The sequence below is a fragment of the Chionomys nivalis genome, chromosome 2, assembly GCF_950005125.1.
Source record: "Chionomys nivalis chromosome 2, mChiNiv1.1, whole genome shotgun sequence".
Lineage (NCBI taxonomy): Eukaryota > Metazoa > Chordata > Mammalia > Rodentia > Cricetidae > Chionomys > Chionomys nivalis.
In genome coordinates, this window is record NC_080087.1 from 25,831,041 (window position 1) to 25,852,189 (window position 21,149).

The window sequence follows — 21,149 nt, forward strand, 5'->3', positions numbered from 1 at the left end:
AAGAAGCATGCGCCAACCTCTACATTTGCCCAACCTAACCTGTATTCACAAATTGTGCCACGAACCTAGGTACCATTGTCACTTGAAAGCCTTCAAAATGCTTGGATAACAACAAAAAAGTAAAGATAGATATTTTCTCAGCTTTAGGTGTTCAAAGACAGTGTTTGTGTTGTGCCATCTTGCACTTCATCGGATGATGATTTATTTATTGATCCAACAAAATTAACACACACACAGACAGATGCAGACCCACAAAACACCAGCACACACAGAGAAATGGAGACGTGCGCATGCACGCACACTTACACAGGATGAACTGGGGGGGGGGCGCAGGGCAGTGGTTAAGATCTTAGTTTACAAGTGCAAGGCCTTGAGTAATATTCCCAACACCACAGAAATAAATGGATGGATAAGTTAATAAGCAAAGCACATGACATTTGTCTTGTCATCCTAATGGCAGGAACTCTGCAAGGATAATGACTGTTTATCTTTGCTAATGAAGAAGTCTCTTGAGTCTATGCCCAAGTGAGTTTCCTGAATACCACTCAGTGAACAGCTATGAGGCCAGAATCTTGGCGTAGATTTTTTTGAAAGTTCATGCATATTCCTTTGACTACTATAGGCTCTTCTTGGATGTGGCTATTGTTATTTTTATTACTCATTATCAGCAATCTTTCTTGGAGTGAAAATCTTCTAAAACTAGAAGTGGATGGCGAATCTATTTCATGCTGGTTTCTTCTAAACACTGATTGATTTCACTAGCTTGTGGAGCAAGACTGGAGAAGTGGCTGTCTCATAATCCAAACTGTGCAATAAAAACCATGGTTATATTATGGCTTTGGAATATAGGCTTGAACTTTGACTAGGATGGGGTTGTGTTTATGTTCTGTGACTTCAAAATTCTGGCTTGTTTGGAAATACTGAATCTACCCCAGTGCCACCCGATTCAGGATTCCCTGGGAGCTGTGTAAGTTTCTGTCATCTGCGCTCGTGCCCCATCCATCCTCCGGCGTCTATTTTAGTTTCTCTCCAGGTGAGCTATTGCTCGCTTTCTCTTGGAACTGCTCCCATAACTGAGACAGTAATTTGATTTCTGGACCTCAGGACGGGCATTGTGCTGGCAAGACGAGTGGAATGTGCTGGTTATATTTGTAATCAGCTGTCGATGGGGCTTCACTGCTGTGAACACCTGTCTGGGGGAAACAAGACAGCATGCTCGGAATGGTCTGGAAACCCATCCTACTGAATTCTTTTCCAGACGGGTTGATGGCTCTTACGAATAAGTCACCATCTAGGTGGTAGTGTCTGTTCCTCAGCAGAAATTGATGGAGCTAAGATTTAATGGCTTTGGTGAAGCACCACCTACATCTTTGTTGTGTCAGCCAATTACAGTAATCAATGGGGGTTATTCTAGAACAATCTCCATGCTTGCTTGCATGTGATTTTTAACGTCCTTGAATCATGTGGTCGGTTGTTCCCATGTGCCTATGGGGGTTGGAAATAAACTCTTTCATCTCCTTCTGTGACTTTAATCTCTCTATGCTTAAACATTCATTTTGTCCCAATTATAAAATTTAATCCAGTTACCAAATACTTTTGTTACTCTGTCGCACGGTACCAGAAAAGACGTATTTCTAGTCTCGATGTGAATTTTGTATCGTTAAGTTACAGAGAGCATCCAGCTCCCTCCCCATTGAAGTACTCTTCTCTTTGTGTTTTCCTTAGGTGAAGTCTGTGAGTTTTGTCAAAGACAATGATAATCAGATCTACTGGAAAGATTAAGTGAATTGATTTGATTGGAACCTTCTCTCAACAGTCAGCCAATAGGTAAGTGAATGTACACGCTTTCTGTGGTTTCACTTCAGCTAGCAAAGGGTGATGTTAAGTGGGCGTTAAGTGAGATTTTGACAGGAATAGTTCGAAGCCCTCAAAATCAGTGCTAGATGTTGGAGCTGTGACTTCAGTGAATGTGTTTGTAAATCTGTCCTTCAGCTTTAAGAATTATTTCAGGTTTAAAATTGTGTGTTTGATGTGTTTGGTATATGTATATGTCTGTGTGTGTGTGTGTGTGTGTGATGTGGGGTGGATGAGTGCATATGTATAATGTGTGTGTGGTGTATGTGCATGGGTGATGTATGTGTGTAGGGTGTATGTGCATATGTATGTGTGGTGGTGTGCATGTGTATGCAGGTACATGGGCCTGTGTATACAAAACCTAGGTGAGGATGTCAATATATTCTGCTCTATGCCTCTCTGCCTTAATCATTTGAGAGGGGCCTCTCACTGACTAGACTGGGAGCCGACAAGCTTCTGAAGCCCTCCTTGCTCGTCCTCTTCAACACTAGAGTTATAAGCAAATATAAGGCTATGCCTGACTTTTTTACCTGGGTGCTATGATCTGAACGTAGACTCTCACGCTTACTGAGCAAGTACTCTTACCCACTGAGTCATCTCTGTTGTCTTTGTTCTCTGATTTTGTTTGAACACTGGAAAAATTTACTATTTCAAATTGCTCCTTTTATCAATCATTCTGTTATATTTTATTGCATTATGTTAGATGCAGAGGATTGAACCTGTGCCCCTTGCACATGCTAACTCCAGAGTCTACTAAACCCCTTTTATTTTATTGGTAATTTTCTTGTAATCTTGGATCAATATGTGAATATCGTGTTTTGCTTTGGGGAAAATCCGTGTGTGAGTGTGTGTGTGTGTGGTGTGCATGTGTATAACTGCATCTTACTGAACTTACATCTAAGATACAATGAGCTTTTAAAGAAATCCCACATCTTGCCGAATTAAGCCATTCTGATGCTGTGGAAATTTCAGTTTGTGTGTGACATGATCAGACATGTAAGTCAGGACTTGCTCAGTTGACCTTCATGTGCTGCTAGATAGCACTGGAGGCTCCTGAGACAGAAAATTGAGAACCAGGAGGAGTTTGGGTTGTTCCCAGATCGCTAGGGACTGCCAGAATTTAGTGGGAACAGGACTTTGGCTACTCTTAAAATGTCAGCGTAGTAAAGCCTGCTCTCTCAAACAGATTTTTGGCATCAGAAAGTCTAGATGATTCTGATTTTAGGGCTTGGTAATTTTTTTTTAACACAGGCAAACTCATGCTTTAATTAACCCCTTGTATAGTAATAGAGAATTTTGGGGGAAACTGTTTTCCTAATTTAGGTCATAAGATTAGAATTACTGAAGTCTTACACGTTTTCCATGATGCTAAAATTGTATACCTTGCTGTTTAATTCCTCTTCAAATGAACAAGAGCCATTTCAAAATCCAGTGAGTGTTGATGAATAAGAGAAGGAAGTGTCTAATTACTCGGGGAGGCGGTTTCAAACAAAACCAAACACCTATGTTTGTTTAGCTGTGAGTCCCTGAAGGTGCCATTGTTTAGGTATTTTCTCACTGATAATATTGTCTGGACTGGCTACCAGCAGCTGCCTTATCTGAGGTGATTTGCCTTGAGGCCTCAGCCTTAGATCTTGCTTCCTTTGTGTAGCCTCTGGGCATTCAGGAGAGGAGAAACTTTGGGTCTAAAAACTGCAGGGATGATGGAGGAATTACTTTCATTTAATAAAAAAACTGCCTTGGCCCATTTATAGGACAGCCCTTAGGTGGGTGGAGTAAACAGACAGAATGCTGGGAGAAAGAAACCGAGTCAGGGAGTCGCCATGATTCTCCCACTCCAGACAGACGCAGGTTAAGATCTTCCCTGGTAAGCCAGCTCGTGGTACTACACAGAATATTAGAAATGGGTTAGATCAATATGTAAGAGCTAGCCAATAAGAGGCTGGAACTAATGGGCCAGGCAGCGATCAAAAAAATACAGTTTCCGTGTAATTATTTCGGGGCATAAGCTAGCCATGTGGGCAGCTGGGTGCCGGGGACGCAGCCCCGCCGCTCATATTACAACACAGGGAATCTTTTTCCTCCTGCCTTGTAAGGTTCAGTATTCAAAACTCATTTGTGACTACCAGTTCTCATTGTTATGCACACATAGGCCATTTGGGGACAGTTTTGGATACTTCCAGAGATATCAGGTAGTCAGATGAAACTCTCATCAGGAAGAGAGAAGTTTAAAAAGTTTCAAAAGCAAAGCTTTTGATAGTGTTTAGTAGTTACTGTGTATGTCAGAAGATAAAAATTAATACCCCAAACCATCAACTTCAATATTACTCACAGGCTTGGCTCTTGTACTTCCTCCCAATGTGTGTGCCACAGTGCTTTGTGCCACAAATTCAACTTGTGACGTGCAATGTATGTCAAAGAGACTGAAAGTGGACATAGCCTTGCTGCTTGAACCCTGGACCTCTTGGACGTTAGCTCCTTGAAAATTCTTTTTGTTTTGTGTTACATAAGTGTACTACTTAATCCATAACATTCTCCAAAGATAAAACATATGGTTGACAAGAAGTAGGAGCCAGTGACTATTGATGATCATGAAGACAGTAGTTAGTGCTAACAGTTGAACAGGAACTGTTTGGACTATATAGGAGCTACATTCTGTCCACTCCATGCCTGGTGGTTCTTTAGCCTATCAGCATGGACCTACCTCACAGAGATGGCCTGTTTTCTCAGTTCATCCAGATGCTGTTTTAGGAAGGGTTTCCTGCTCTACGTTTTTCTCATAATGTGGACAGACAATCTGGTCAATGACTTCTCATAGACTTTAGTTGTAAATTTGGCCATGTCCTCTCACTCAAGGGATTTTCCTCTAAATAATAGAGTATTCCCCATCACAAATTTGTGGCATATAGAAAGATACTGCAAAGAAGGAAAGTCTGCACCCATTAGGATATTCATTTTATGGTAATTCCTGTCAGGAATAAGAAATGTGAATTATTTTATCTTTATAATAATGTTGGTTTTTATACATTGCTGTTTTCCTTCAAGGTGGTAATGCTTTTGACCAATCTTAACATTATATGTCTAGCTAAAACCTGGGTCTGTAACCATGGGTTCTGATCTATGTTCTCAGGTAGAAGTGTCCTTCATTGAACGGGTAGATTTATTTAGGAATTTATTTATTTAGGAAGTAAGAATTAAGAATCCATATTTATTGGGAATGTTGGATTTCAAAATAGTAGTTAGCTTGCCCAGAATTATATAACTACTATAGTTATTAATATTTAGAATCATAAATTGCTGAAGTCTTAAGAAGTACAAAATTCCTATTTCTGATGTATGTCAAAATTGCTATATTTTGTGATTTCCTCAGACCCATTGTTCAACCTTTCATAGCTACCTTCTCTTTTGATATGCCCATATACATTTTTTTTTATTCTCCTTCTGATTTTGAAAAATTCAGGAGAAATAAAAGAAAACACTTTCTTGTATTTGGACACTTTTCAGCTGCTCAGATGGTGTCCATCAAACCTGCCGGGCTTACTGTGACTTTTCCTGTCGTTGTAGGCAATTAGCTCCTGTCTTGTCAGGGTATAGCTGACGAACTGTTTCCTTTTGTAACAGGGCACTTTTGTAGATTTTCACATGCATGGAAGCCATTTCATTGTAAATCCTTTCTTTTTTATTATAACTGAAGAGGGTATCATACACGTTTGAGTATTGACAAGAGAAACTAGACTATCAGTTTTTAAGAGCATCAGTACATGACTTCTAGTGACCTCACTTTGTTTTATCATTATAATAGACCCATATAGAGTCCATGAGTTACTACTCGATTTTATGAGCTATGTGGTTCCATTTTTGAAAAAGTATTTCCCTGAATTCTTCAAGCGTTTCGCTTGGCCAAACATTTCATTCATTCATGAAATCAATTTAGTCAACCTATTTAGTCAATCAGCATTCATTAAGACAGTCATACGAGCAACACACATTTCAGCCCGTGTCTTTTCTATAACTGTTCAATACCACGATGGAAGGCTGCTCTTGGATTTAACAGTGTTCTCTTCTGTAGAGTTATTTCTGCCTCTTTCCTTTGGTTTGTACTGTATGATGGCTGTGTGGGGAACTTCTCATCAGTTACTTCCCGGACCTCTGCTGTGAAACTGAGGTTCTGTGTGCCTTGTTTCTGTGTGTGTTAGCACCCAGTGTCATAGTTCATCATTTGCAAACAGTGTTCACCTGTGTTATCGCCTGGACGAAAACAGCTCCATATGCTTTAGTTTGTGTGCGAGGAAATGAAGGCTATGACTAGAGAGCTGGGTGCTATAGATAGTGGCTTAGGCAAAGCCACAGCCCCAGTGAATTAATCACAGAGACAAAACACAACCCTGATATACATAATGTCAGCGCATGTCACAGTCACCGTAAGGGCATCATCCAAATATTGGAGCTTTGCGGATATGGTCAGTACACTCTGTTTAGTATGATTCATATAAGGAAAGAGAAGACATATTGAAATTATGAGAATTATCAGATGTTAGGGATTCTCCAGCCAGCCCAGTAGATCGAACACCAACATGGCATCTGAATGTGCAGTTTTCCGACCCCTGACAGGTGTGATCTAATGAAAGACACTGTAAGGTTTACCCAGTCATTCTCCCCAACCTGAGACTCTCGTCATCGTCAAGCAATGCTCTACCCAATTCAAAATGAGTTCTTGGATCCAGGCTCCTTGGTCAGTTTCAGCGCTTCTTATAAATTCTTAAAGTGGGTAATGGACCGAACCAACTCCATGAAGTTCTCAATTTATGTTTGAACGTAATGCCACGGTGATTTCTTATTCGTGAATTCCCAAATGATAAGTTAACTTTCCCTGCTGCACTATCTGCTCTGTCTGTTGTTGACACTAAAGATTGCTGAACTTTGCTGATGTCATAATCTGGCGAACATCTTCATTTTAGAGTTACTGGTCTTTCTGTTTTATCTTATCTGGTCTCAGAATCCACTCAGCCTTTCTATTCCTCTTATGGAACTTCTTGACCTTTTTTCTTGTGTGTGTGTGTGTGTGTGCGCGTGTGTGTGTGTGCATGTGTGTGCGCGCGTGTGTGTGCGGGCTCGGTAGCATGTACACACACGACTTATGGTGAAGTAATTTATGTGAACTGTATGTTTGTTGTGCTGTGCATCTAAAGGCCCCACTCGAGAGCAACAATAGATCTTTATTTTATCCATATCTTTCTCAGCCTGGGGGAAAAGAAAAAGGCTTGAGCAAAATAGCTGACATCCCATAACTACTTGTTGAATTTCATTAAAATATCTGTGAGTTTCCTTTCAAAATTCAAGTTAGAGTCTGAGAAATTGATGCATAGATAATGACTCCATGACATTAGTGATATGGATCAGTAGGTCTGAATCTTACTAAATATCTGCACCAGGGTCAGTAAGGACAAATTTCCAAGCTTTTAGTGCCCTTTTTAATGTTTTCATTTGAAAGTTTATTATAAAAAGGGAGCAAGTAAGAAGAATCATGCATCAAGAAAACCAAACCCAAAGACTATATGTTTAAGTATATATGAATATATTCGATAGTGAAGTATAAAATCCATGTGGCATTCCATAACTTCCGTTCTGAATGACTGCTCTATGGAACTCCACCCTAGGTTTTCTCCTTCCTTTAGTTATTCTGTCTTTGGGTCTAATACCTTCTTGAAATGTAAAATACAATTGCTCAGTGTAAAACAAATACCATGGCAACAAAAACAATTACCTGTGAAAAGATTCATGAGACAAAATGACATGGGACCAGCGAACCAATGAACATGTAGGATACTGGGAGGTTTAGAGGTAAAAAGTCGAGCCAAGATGGCCCTGCAGCACTGGCACTGACTGCAGAGTGAAGGCCTAGATGCTTCCTGGAGCACCGGGTGGGGAGGTGCTGAGTGTTTTTGAGTAGAGGGCCCTTTAAGAGGCTCCTGTGAGTTGTGTTCCCTGGTAGGAGCAGAGCAGGGCAGGGTAAGAGGGTGAAGCAGTCATTGGGGACTTAGGATGTGCTCACATTAAGTCACTCAAGGGCTGTCACCTAGTGGCATTGTCCTTACTGTCTCCTCCCGCTCTCATATCACAGACAAAGGCCCTGCCTAGCTGGCTTAAGTGAAGTTCTGCTTCCTAGGCTCAGGGACATCTTTCTCACCTGACTTTCCTTCTCAGTTCCTCACACCCCAGGTTTTGATTGCCCGGACCTCAGTGGCTACCTTAGGCCCTACTTACTTCCTTCAGGTTCTTTTTACACTAGTACAGCTCACCACCCCTGATAACTGTTGCTGTATCCTGTGTGTCCCAGGGCGCCGTGCCCAGGATTGTCCTTCACTGAAAAGGGTGCCAGCTGTACCTAGTGGGCCTTGTCATCTAACTTCTTTGTGAAGTGGGGGAAGGGCAGTTGTTGGGGACCTGAGTTGGAATAACTGGGCAGTACAAAGGACTGACAGGCGACAGACAATTGGAAGAAAAGTATATAGGAAGCAGTGAGAGAATCCTGATTGGATGGAGACTTCTCCCTCTCCTTTCCCCCCCCCCCACACCTCACTCACTCTGTGTGTTTTCCAAAGTGCTCATTTTCATGCGTATGCTCTGGAGGTGGGAGCAGGAGGCTTTGAACCCCGAGTTAAAATAATGACTTTTCACGTAAAAGGAAAGTGAAGAGAGATGCCAGGTTGGGTAGTGGCATGATCAACTTGATTTTATGTATTTGAGATAATAACAGACAAAATGCCGTGTATTTTATTCTTTTCGTTTTTCATGAGGCTTCATCGTTAAAAGTAAGAACGCACAGGAAGAGTTGCATCTTCTTCCTCTTGCTGTTCTTTCAGCTCATTAAGTATTCCCAAAGGTTTAGGAAGGGGTCAGGTTTTTCTTTCATCCCTAACCCTTGCCAAGATTCCACAAGAATTCACCTCCGTGGGAACATGTTACTTTTCGGTATTCTTATGAGCTTGAGTGTCTCTTTCAGCCAAGACAGACAGGGGCAGAGCTGCCTTTTCCTTCTGAGGAGCATGACCCCTGCCCTTCATGACTTGCTCAAGTGGCACAGCGAAGGGGCAGTTTGACCCTCGCAGCCCTAGGTGGTGCACAGATGCATACTTTTCTGTTTCTGTGACGTATGTCACTTGACAGTCTGGTTCAGGGAAATGGGGGGGATATTAAGCACCAAAATAAAGACGTATATACCAGATACTTGAATGAATTTATTCTTTCAGTTGGTGATGTATCTAACACCCAGAAAAGCCTAGGTTTTTAAGTTTGATGGTAGCAATGATTTGACCGGTTTGGTATAATCCACTGTTCTTCCCGACCATAGTGGTGCGTTTTAGCTCTGAAGAGCTATTCTGGATTAAGTTAGTTTACGAGCATCCTATGATCCTGTGACTGCCATTACCTTTGTCATTACTCTGTGTAGTAATGATGAAAGCAAACATGTGGTAAGTGTAGGGCAGCGAGTGTATCTTAGATCTCAAGTCATGAAAGATTTCCACTAACAGAGTGATTTGTGCGCAAATAAATAATTCATTGACTGCAGCATAGCTTGATTCTGTCATCATCTTTAAGTGGAAATTTGGAGAACACCAGTCATCACAACCGCCAACACTGCTGGCTTGAGCCCTCATTCTCCCCCCCCCCCTTTCATAGAACTTGAGCTTTTTTGGCTACTTGTGAAAACGTTAGTTTTGTTAAATTCAGGGAACGTTTAGTTGATGCAGTTCTGCCATGTGCAGGTTAGTGTCCGGGGAATAAAGAGGAGAACCAAGTTAGGAGTAGTATTTACCTGACTTGAATATAGGGAAGCTTGTAGCCATGAGTCAGGAATGTCAAAAGAGAACGCTCTGTAACATCCGTGCTCTCATGGGTGTCCCGGGTTGGGGGGAGGAGGCCTCGAGGATCAGATAGGATTTCCTAAGGATGACTTTAAACAAAGGGAAAATCGTGTCAAATGGGAGGAATTGTGCCCACCTGTAGCAAGGCGTGGGATGAATATTATTGTTTTAAACACGGAATAGGGAGGAAGCGGCGTATTTGAGACAGCATTGATGAATGGGGAGAGGATGTGAAAGGAGAGATGTGGGAGCCGGCTAAAGAGGAGAGAGAGCCTTTCAGTAATTATAACCTATGCTTTGCTTTAGAGAGAACTGGAGGAATCTTACCACACTTTTAAGCTAAGGAGACACACAACTGGCTTATGGGGAGGATCTAATTAAGTCTTATTTAATGACAACATTGAAGAGAAAAATTGGAAGAACTGAAGGTAGATCAGCCAGGAGGCTACTAGTTCTCTCTGAGTTCTGAGCTCATATGGTGTAGGAACACAAATAAGGAGACAATTCCGAGAGATCCCAGTAAGTCAATTATCTGTTTGCAGGATATTTTCTTTGAGGGCTTTGAGGGCTTTGAAGGCTGAGACAATTCAGCGTCTTTAGTAAATGTCAGGGAACCAATCCAAATTACAGAATACCAGCTAAGCTCCATACATTATCCTGGGTTTTAAAATATGTATTGCTGAATATGAAAATTATTCTACCTAAAATAGATGAATATTATTTGGGGATTTTACATATGGACTCCGTTCCCTAAAATTCAGAGCAGGGTTCTCTAATGGTGGGAGCTGAGCAAGGGTGGTGGGAATAATGTCAATTCTGTACCAGAAAGGTGGGAAATGTGGCAGGAACCAGATGCTCAACTTGGTCTTGAAACTCAAATCCAGTACTTGAAAGTGTTTTAGTTACGTGTCTATTTTTTATGTTTGTCTCAAGTATTTAAAAGAAGCCAATGAAAGGAAACATGATTTATTTTGGTTTACAATTACAGAGGCTTCAGTCCATGGCCACTTGGCTACATCACCGTGAGGCTGTGGTGGAGAAAAACTGCTTTCCTTGTGGTGACCCAGAAGCAGAGGCTTGGGACAAGATACCTTTTAAAGCCCAGCCTTCAGTTGCCTTCTTCTCCTAACCAGGTCTCTGCTCCTACCTCCTAAATGCCATTACATCACGAATCCATTACTGGGTCTGTTTGTTAGAGCAATGCCCTCATGATCCAATCCCATGATGTTTCGATGCCTTCCTCAGCTGGGGACTCCTGGGGGATGTGTGTTTGTAGACTGTACCGAGCTGTCGGAAATGCAGTTGAAAATAAAACAGGAAAGCCTGAGAAAGCCGAGGGAGGAGGAGCTTGCTAGAGAGAAGAGCTCCTCCTGAGAGTTACATCCTGAGCTGAGGAGGGCCCTGTTTTCTTGGTGGGGAGCAGGGGATATGCTAAGTGTGTGAAGGTTCAGGGTGTCCATCAATGCCAGGATCCAAGAAAGGGCCAGTGGCTGCCGCCATGGATCCCAAACAACCATGACAAAGTTTCAGTGTAGCAGTGGAGGTAAGCATGTTTGGAAAGTTGTTGAAATGAGGGCAAAAGCATTTTGAAAGTTATTTCTTGTCTTGAAGATGTAATCAAGCACATCCGTGAGCAGGACCGAGCTTTTCCTCGGTGGTTTCTCCTTGTTGGGTAAAGTTTATATAAACCCCGGGTAGATCTTTGTGTTCTGGCTGGTCTTAGAGGCATCGCTTGAGAATGTGTTTGTCCTGCGAAGTCTCTGCCGATTTCAAAATACTGCAGAAAGCGTTGGATTTCCTGCTACCAGCTCCCCACCCCCTCCTTGCATCCTCCTCAGTTCCTCCTTCTCACGTGGTCCCTTGGGCACCCTGCTGACGGTGCCTAGCGCACTATACACCCTTGGCTTAGGTCAGGGAAGTCCTCGGGCTCTCCTTGGCCCATGGCCCACGTAGAAGGAGATTTCTGCGGAGAACAATCTAGGGAAGTGGGTGTGGGAGGACACACACAGACGCGGTCGCACACACGCGCATGCGCACACCTACTAGTTCTTTTCCTGTTCTCAGGGATACTAATGGACAGATGACTAGACAAACCACACATACAAGGGCACATTGTGTAATATCCTGAAGAAGGAGAGGGTTGTTGTGTGGAATTCAAGCAACAAGTAGGAGGGACAGAATTTATATTTTGTTTGGTTTTTCCTGTCTGTATATTTTTAAAGAAATTATTCTGAGCAACTGGCACAACAAAGAAATTTTTATGCAACTACCCGTATTATTAAAATTATGTGGATGCATTCAACTTGCATTGATATAACCTTCGATTTTGAAGAAATAGGAAGAGTACTTAAAGGAAAGGCAGAAGGGAGGAAAAAGCGTGAGCTCTGTAACCCACAAGTGCACAAAGAATATGAACACATCTGTAATCATGTGTCCACTTACTGATGGAGCCTTTAATCACTGAACATTTTCTGAGTTCCTTTTTTTTCCAGGCTAATGACTAGAAAATGCAACTGAGTTGGGCAGAGACTTGCAAAATTTTAAACAAAGTGTCTTATGGGGAAGGAGCCAATATAAGCAGGCTTCTCAAGATTATAGGAAGAGAGTTTGTCTGAAAGTCCATTTATAAGGTGAATATTCGGTACTTATTCCCTCTGTGGTTTGTTTCCTGCTTCTTTGGACCCCACATTTTGTTGAGCCTGTGAGAACTCTAACTAGGTCTCAGAAAAACAGCAATGGAACCTGCTATGCTTCTGAAGAGATCCTGGTGACCCAGCCTCACTCCTGCAGCCTTGGGACTCTCTTCTTGGTGAATACAGTGGACACGGTGCCTCACAGGGTGCTGGCTTCCCGCTGAGGTCTTAGCTGAAGCCCCCTGGGCAGATGGGGCCCCTGTGCTTGTCTGTGTGCCCACAGATTGCGTTCTTTCCCCATTTCTGGAAGCATCAGTAAAGATGCTATAATCAATGGCAGAGCTCAGAGCTGAGGACCCGCGTGCACTGGAGACTTAAATCCAGACTCCCAGAGTTTAGCATTTTTAGTATCCTGTCCGTGTCTCACATTCACCATTTTGTAGTTTTCTTTTGTGAATGACGAGTTTGGGTCTTGCAGGATTTGTCATTTTTATTTTAGCTTGTTTATGTTACACGAGGAAACAAGGCCCTCATTTCCTCCTTACTTGTCCTGTAGCACAGATATGTGAATGTTTGATAATGTGTAGCAGGCTGGCAGGTTCATCTCTGTTTCAAATAATCAGAAATTCAGATTTAACCAAGAGGCTAGGGGCCTTTGCTCTTAATCCTTAATTCTTTTGTTTCTGGAGCAAATAAAAAATGTGTTTTATGATATAAGCACAAGTGGCAATAATTTTCATTATGCCAAGGCTAAACTTAGAGTCTTATTGTGAGTGAATATTAACATATGTTTTTACAGTGACTAAGATATTTTAATTTATTATTAATTTTGAAGTATATTAGTATTTTAAAAACACCCCGATATAGAATTGGAAGGTTTTCTTTTTAACTATGGTGAAATGTTAATGTAGATTTTGAATTCTAGAAAGAAAAAGATAATTTAATTTTTATATTATTTTTCTAAATATTATACATTTGCACCGCCATTATCTTTTCAAACTCTGTATCTTCTTACATCTTACATATATGACTTCGGAGAAAAGAGAGAAACTAGTCTGATATACGCATCTAGATCCTTCATTCATTCAGGATGGGGATTGGTCAGTTACTCTTGCTTTTCATTTTGCAAGACAACACCAGTGTAACTGAGTTTTGGGGGGCCTAAACAACACATGAAAATGGATGGGTGGTGATGGAGAGAACTTTTCTATCTGATCTAGAAATGTAGGAAATGATCAGCCAACTGCAGAATTCTCTTTGAACACTTGCATGTCAATGGATGTAGCATTATGGAATATCTAGAAACATAAGTGCACTTAATTAATTAATTGGTTTGTTTATTTTTGTGGGGGAGAAGGAGGGTTTCGTGTAGCTTAGGGAAGCTTTGAAGCTCATCGTGTAGCCAAGGATAGCCCTGAACTCCATATGGTCCTGCCTCCACTAACCAGGTGCTGGGGTGACCAGTATGTTGTGAGCTGAACCTCTTCCAGAGGACAGACACCAGACTAAAGTGCTTTGGTTACTTAACAACTTTTCTCTGAGTTTCCTGCAAGCAGCTACACAAAGTCTGGAGGCCAACTTTTGATTCCTAAGTTCCTTGAATATATGTGTAGCAGGGAAGAGAGTCTTCTAAGAATTAAAAAATAAATGATATTTTTAGGTAGCCAAATTCAGAGGTTGAAAAGACATCTCTAAATCAAATACACAAAACCAAACTTGTAAATTTTTTTGGATCTTCTATTTCTTTTTATTTGTCAACTTGATGAACATACACCTTTTTTTTTTTTAAAAAAATTCAGTTTTATAAAAGAACAAAGTGAAAACATGAGATACATGTCTTGTTGTTTCCTGAACATATGCAAATGCAAACATTTGTCCAATCCATATATATTAACTATATTTCTTTTTTTTGTATTTTTTTGAGGAAGCGTTATTTTCAAGAACCATTCTACCCTGTGCAATGTGGAGGGTACAAGCTCCATTCTTTCACGCTTCCCCTTAGAATTCAGAAATGAACTAGTATGCAAAGAGAACCTTAAAATACATCTAAAGTGGGCTGGAGAGATGGCTAGCCAGTCAAGAGTGCTTCCTGCACTTCCAGAGAACCTGAGTTCAGATGCAGGCCAGACTTGATAGCTCACAACTGCCTTTCACTACAGCTTCCGCAATGCACTGCTCTCTTCGGGCTTCCTTAGGACGTGTGCAAGTTTGCACGCACATGCACATACATATACACATGCATGCACACATGGACAGAAGTGAAAAAATTTAAATATATATATGTATTATGTATTTGTGTATCTGAGCCAAGCATGGTAGCATATTCTTTTAATTCTAGTACTTGGGAGATAGAGACAGGCTTATCTCTGTGAGTTCAAGGCCAGCATGGACTACATAGCAACTTCCAAACAAATTAGGGAGAAACAGTGAGACTTTGTCTCAAAAACAAAATAAAACTACACACACACATACGTATGTTGTATGTATATATATATGTATATGATACTTATCAAAATTATGATAACTCATTATATCTGCTTTACTCATGATATATTTTACATGCACAAATTTGATACATTTTAGAAATCTGATGAAAAATTTAAATTGAAAAAAATTAATTCAATTTAAGCTTGGCATCGTGAGTTATTCTTCAGAACAAATGCAAATAACTAATATTTTCTACAGAACACATTTTCAATTCTTTTAAACTAATGATAACATTATTACTGATATTATTATTATTTCTTAAGATGTCTAAGAGAATTGAATCTGAAAGTGCTCTGTAAAATTTCAATAATGACCATAATTAGATACACTTAGAATTATTTATTTAATTATATAAAATAATATAAGGAGATATAGGATTTATATGTTTGATATTCTAGCATAGGAACCCTTCACATAACATAACAACACACACTCACACACACAAAGTGGGTTCATTATATATCTTCAAAACCTCTAAAATTTCTTCTGTGTTTGAGACAAGAAAGTCAATATTCCTTTTACCAAACATTAATCAGATTATTGTGAGTTAGTCCCTCAATCTAGCTGACTAAGAAACATCTTTCCCCCAGCCTTTGAAATAGAAAAGAGACAATTCTATTCAAAATATTCACTGTGTTCATTAAGTTGTTAATATGCTTGGTCCAAGATTTGTCCTCAGAGTTTAAGTAATGGTCGATGGCCAGAAATATGAAGTGATGCTTTTGGAAGCCTGCTATGTCCTCGTTGGCCTTCATTACTGGTGTTCACCCCACTAGACGCTCATTGTAATAAGTCTGAGAAGGGCGCACATAGGAGTCTGAGGGGATGGAGAGGAGCCATGCCGGAAGAGAGATGGAACGAAGATGAAAGAGGGGCTTAGCTAAGTCTTCATTTTTGCCTGTAAGTCAGAACTTTATCAGACTTCGGCTACAGTCTCCGTCCATCCTTACTCTTCGAACACATTCCCACTCGAGGATCAGCTGTGGTTCAGTTTCTAGCTAGAAAGCAGAGGTAGCCCAGAGGGACAGTGGGGGCCATGTGTGTTGCCTCCTAAGTTCCTCTTCCTGGAGCTGAGTGAACATACCACACGGGGAAATTCCCGGGTGGAACTCATTTTCTGACAGTGGTGGAAAAGGAGAAAGGATTGCAAGCCAAGCTTAGGTTGGGTCTTAAGAATTTATAACTTGGGAGAAAGTCCTAGCTGCCAGGATTTGTTGGGCATCAAGTTCAAGCGAAGGCTCCCCGACATTTTTTTTTTATTTAATCAGCGATGAAATCTTTATCTATAAAAACCATGGAGTTGCTAGGGATTTATTCTTAGTTGTTCAAGTTGGAGATTTGTTGAGCATAATTTTCTGGCACCTTTTTATTGTTTTGAACAGCAATTAAATCTTCATCAGCTAAAGAATTTGAACTATCCTGTTAATGTATTTTACGTGGGTCGGCTTGACAAGCTTGTTTACTTTTCATTGTCTGAAGCTTTCGATTTGGAGCAGAATGCCTCTTTTTAGGTTTTGTGCAGGGGGTGCTTTTTCTGTTTCTGAACATAAGAAGATACATATGCCAAGGTTCTCACTTTGTCTATTCCCAGTGACCTAAAAGATTTAAAATAGTTCCAGGAATGCAGCTCAGTGAACAGAGTACTTGCCTAGCAGTCCGGAAGCCTGGGTCCCATCCTTGGCACCCTATAAGCCAAGCATGGTGGCCCATACACTCAGAAGTTCAAGGTCATCCTCTGTCACATAGTGAGTTTGAAGCCAGTCTGAGATACAGAAATCCCTGTCTCAACATGGGGATAAGGGACGATGGCTCAATGAATGAATAAAAGCCACACACTTTAGCCTATGTCTGTGATCCCGGCACTCCCATGAAGAGATGGGAGATAAGAAGGTGAATTCCCAGAAACTTTAGAGCCAACTAGCTTTATGTATCAGCAGAAAACCAGAGAATCTGTCTCATACAAAGAGCAGTTGAGGACTTTGATACCTGAGTGGCCTTCTGATTTTCAAATGAAAAGTGTGGTGCACACACATCTGTACCCCCACAGTAATGTGCATGTATTCGGACACATGAGCTCACACACACTACGAGTGTATGCACACACACACATAAACCAATCAATACTAAAATTTAATTATGTTAAAATTATACAAAACATCAGTATATTTCTTCAGAAAATAAAGTATGAGAATTTAAAAATTTTAAGCTATTTAAAAGAGTAAATATCCAAAATTAGTCATTAAAAAGCAAGTCGGCATTATAATAAATAAATAAAACATTTTTGATCCAAAATTATTCTAACAATTCAAACATCTGTATCTATCTATCCATAGATAGATAGATAGATAGATAGACACACATACACTAATAAATTATTCTAACAACTGCTATGTGTGTGTTTAAGTGTAACCAAGTCTCAAGCTGTTTTGGTGGAACTAAAGCCATGTGCAGATTTAGTCTGAAGTGTTGACTTATATGTGACTATAAATAATTAACATCATGTTTCCTGTAGCCGACATCTTTGCTAATAGCAGACTAAGAAGGAATGCTTAATTGCAAAATAGTCGTCAAGTGTCGTGTGCAATTGTTCTAAACACTGCAGTAGTTCAGCACCAGCTGGGGAGCCACTGGCCAGATAGAGCACTGAGCAAGGGAAGCAGAGAGATGCTTGGTGTGGCTGTCTTTTGTGACGCAAGAATCTTTTGTGTTTGTGCTCACAGCCACAGCTAGGCACTATAACTTTTCTTTAACCCAAGCATTAGGCAGCCTAAACCTGTGCACTTGGATTGGTGTCTACCTACACACTCTTGAGTGCCCCACCTGCAAACATTCAGGGCATTTATTTCAAGTATTTTATTGTTTTTAAATTGGTGCAAAGAGATTGGGCAACAGATACCCCCAAGAACCTTAACTCTTGAAGTCATGGTTTAGGATTACTGGCAACTCGATATTCATGACAAAGGTGCGATGTAGTTTTCAATATATTTTGTGTATTGTATACATTTTGTGTGTGTGTGCGTGTGTGTGTTTATGGGATGTGGGTCTTTTGAAGCATGAGACTCAAGGCATGCACTTGTCGTGCCTGGGTGCAGGGCTCTGCTGGCTGTGGGGCATCTGGGCATTAGCATTCTTGCCGTGGGCACCATCTGCAGAGGTGGCAGAGGGCTACCTTCCTGAGGACACTAGAGGGAGCTGGCACGGGCAGGAGGAAGCCGCAGATGGTGTTGTGACTGGCTGTCAGATTGCCTGTGGGCTCCTTGAAGGTTCCCTTGCTGGAGTCCTAGAAATACTTGGTTGGGACTTTTCAAGGGGACCAGAGGTCCTGTGTGAGCAGGTGGGGGCTGGAATGGGAGTTGTAACTAATTGGGGTTAATGTAGCTACATATGTACTTGCCGGTATGATCGGGAAGCCTGGTCCTGTCCGCAATTTATTTCCAAGTCAGCAAATGCTCCCTCCTTCCCAGTCACAGCGGAAAGTAAGGGCATTTCTAGAAATGGGTTTTTGTTGTTGTTGTTTTCCTGCAGTGGTTGGGAAGGAGAGAAGTGGGTTTATTTCTTCTTGTGATTGTTCTCTGCTGAGGAACCAGGGACACAGCTCAGTGACTGTAACTATATGGAATTATAAAGGGCTTCATCATTTACCTATGGTGGGACTCTTACCTACAGATGTACAGAATTCAGTTGAGAAAAAATAGGTATCACAGGTCTCTAAACCGCATGCTTGCATTCTTGTTCTTATTAGAGTGAGAACCCGTGGCAGCAGGTATAGCAGGGTCCATGGCTTTGCTACCAGCAGAGGTCATAGCTGCTAGTCCTCTCTCTTCACAAAATGCCTTTAGGATATGGTAAGTAAAGATTATGCAGGCATTATACCTATACTATCTCTTGTTCATATATTATGCTTATAATTTCGATGTGGCTGTTTCATAATAGTTAAAAATATAATCCAGTGCGTTTTCTGTTGCATAGTTAAAAATATTATACTCTTGTAAGATCCAGAAACATCTGATAGAAGAAGACAGCAGAACTGGTCTTTTGTGTGCATCTAGAACATTCATTCATTCATTCATTCATTCAGGATAGGGATTGGTCATTTGCTTTTTGGTCTTTGTTCTGGTAAAGGCACACTAAATACTCATAACTGGATTTTCCTCGGGTTGCTGAGAAACACCTTGCCTCCCTTTCCTCCTTTCTCTCTTCTCCCTCTGTGACAGTGGAACTCCTAGGGAGGCAGGCAGATAGGAAGAGCTCAGAGAAACAGGAAGTAGATCCTCTTCTGGATGTCCATTCTCGAACTCTCCTGAAGCCTACAATCACCAGCATGTTGATGATGCCAACAATTCTCTTCCACAGCAAGAAATTCTCTCTTACTCACTTCCATAGAAATTGAAAAAGATTCTTCAAGAAATCCATTGTTTGGAGAGTGTAGGTATGCTTTTATTTCTCTCTTTGACTCTTGTCTAAGGAGGAAGCGGAAATAGGATCCTCATGACAAGAGGACAGGGATGTATAAGACCAGACAAAATCTCCCGTTTTACCCTGAGGTATCAAGGCTTTATGACTTGGTAGTTACTTAAAATCATACTGTAGAAGAGGAATTCAAAGAAGCATCCTTTCTTTGCTGGGTTTCCTGGTAGCTACCATTGATTTTAGTGCCAACTGAACGTGCACCTTTTTCTTCATCAATAAATGTTTGACTATATAAGAAAGATTGTACCTATCCTGGTCTTAATGGCTTTGTCTTACCTGCCATTTCTTAGACCTGATGGGTGGGCTGTGGCAGTCTCCACCCAAGCTTTCCCCAGTGTGCCCCAGCATCACGTGCTTGTCCTGTACGAACCAAGAAAATAATCTATTAGCCCCACATTATTTGATTCCACTTCAGTGGTCATATTTGAAACTATTTACGTCTTTCTTTATGATTGACAAATCTTTTCAACAATGCGATGGGCTTGCTTAAACTAACTCAGGGACTCTTCTGATATTGTTTCTCCCTGACTTTTAGGTGAATCTATGTCAGAACTACGAACTGGAAAATACAGACCTAATGGCTAACATCTCCCTCCATGGTGCCACCTTTAGGCTCTGACTGCATCTAAGGGCACCATTGCACTTTCCCCCACTTACCATTTAAGAGACCTGAGGCACCAAGAGGCTAGGTAACTCAACTGATGCTCTGAGTTGTTCACTGAGTGAGGGATGGGATTGAAAGTTGAAATTCTGGCTCAGTGCCCACGACATGGCCAGGATGCTGCCGCATGCTTCTCGGTATTACTTCCGTGCTGTGTACCAGGGATTTCCAGTCTCCGTTTTACTTTGGTTTGGGGAATGAGTGTGGGGGCCTTTGGATGTTTTAGCTTGTCAGCGTAGTTAGCTCAAGGAGGAAGACTCCTTCCCTCATCTCTCAAAGCTGCCTCTTTGAACCTCATTTGGTTCAAAGCCTGTTCTGTTTAATTCCCTATCTGTATGAGGGCAGGAAAACCAGGTTCTTAGCCCAAACTCGAATCATATTGAAAAGTGTCAGATTTGGACTGTCTGTGTATTTCAGGGATATGACAAGGCCTCTGCCTTTGCCATCAAAGCCTCCTAGTTGGCTGCCTTAGTAGGTGCACTTTGAATATTTCTGTCTACATTGCTGTGTTTGAGAGGGAAAATAAGTTTGCCAGTGTTTATCTTCATGAACACTACTTGACATTTTGTCAACTAGGGAAAAAAAATCTGAAAGTCTGAGTGCTGGCTGAGAAGCCAAGCTTGCTAGCTAGAACCAGTCCCCCAGATGGTCAGGCTGCGAGGCAAACCTGCCTCAGAGATAGATGCTCCCCGCTTGACGCGTGGGGCTGTGAGGTGTGCCGTTCCCCGTGTCTGTGCCCAGCATGCACAGCGCATTTCTTCATAGGCTGAGACAGATGGTACGGTGCAAACTAAGATGATGAGGGAGGAGAGAAAGTTAAAAAAAAAAAAGTAGAAAAAGGGCATTTGATTTTCTAATTCCCAGTTCGGAAGTGAATTCTAGCTCTTGTGATTGACTAACACATGCAGTGTGGCTCTGAGACTTGAATGCATTAGCGTCTGCTTGAATAGCTCTGAGTAATCAGCAGGCAGCAATCTTTTTCTTCATGGCTACCGTTGCAAATTTCATGGGGTTGCCTCCAGATCTGAAAGATTTGGGCCGCTGGAAGACATTGAAGATCCATCTAGATTTTTTTTTTTTCAGAGTAAGACATCCCCACCACCTGTATCAGACAGCAGGGAAAGGAAATGGGCTAACTTTTACTTTTTTGCTCCAACATATATTTCTACACATACTTCA

General features: G+C 41.3%; 1 protein-coding gene across 4 annotated transcripts in view; it reads left to right on the forward strand.

Moving 5' to 3' along the window:
• Positions 1 to 21,149, forward strand: part of Hivep2 (HIVEP zinc finger 2) — a 189,930-nt gene that overhangs the window by 108,267 nt on the left and 60,514 nt on the right. For 3 of the 4 annotated variants that reach the window (XM_057755227.1, XM_057755236.1, XM_057755245.1), the window contains exon 2: positions 1,726 to 1,827. The gene's annotated coding sequence lies outside the window, so the exon portion shown is untranslated. Of the gene's footprint in view, positions 1 to 1,725; positions 1,828 to 10,707; positions 10,853 to 21,149 lie in introns of all 4 variants that reach the window. The other variant, XM_057755256.1, reaches the window with a different exon arrangement.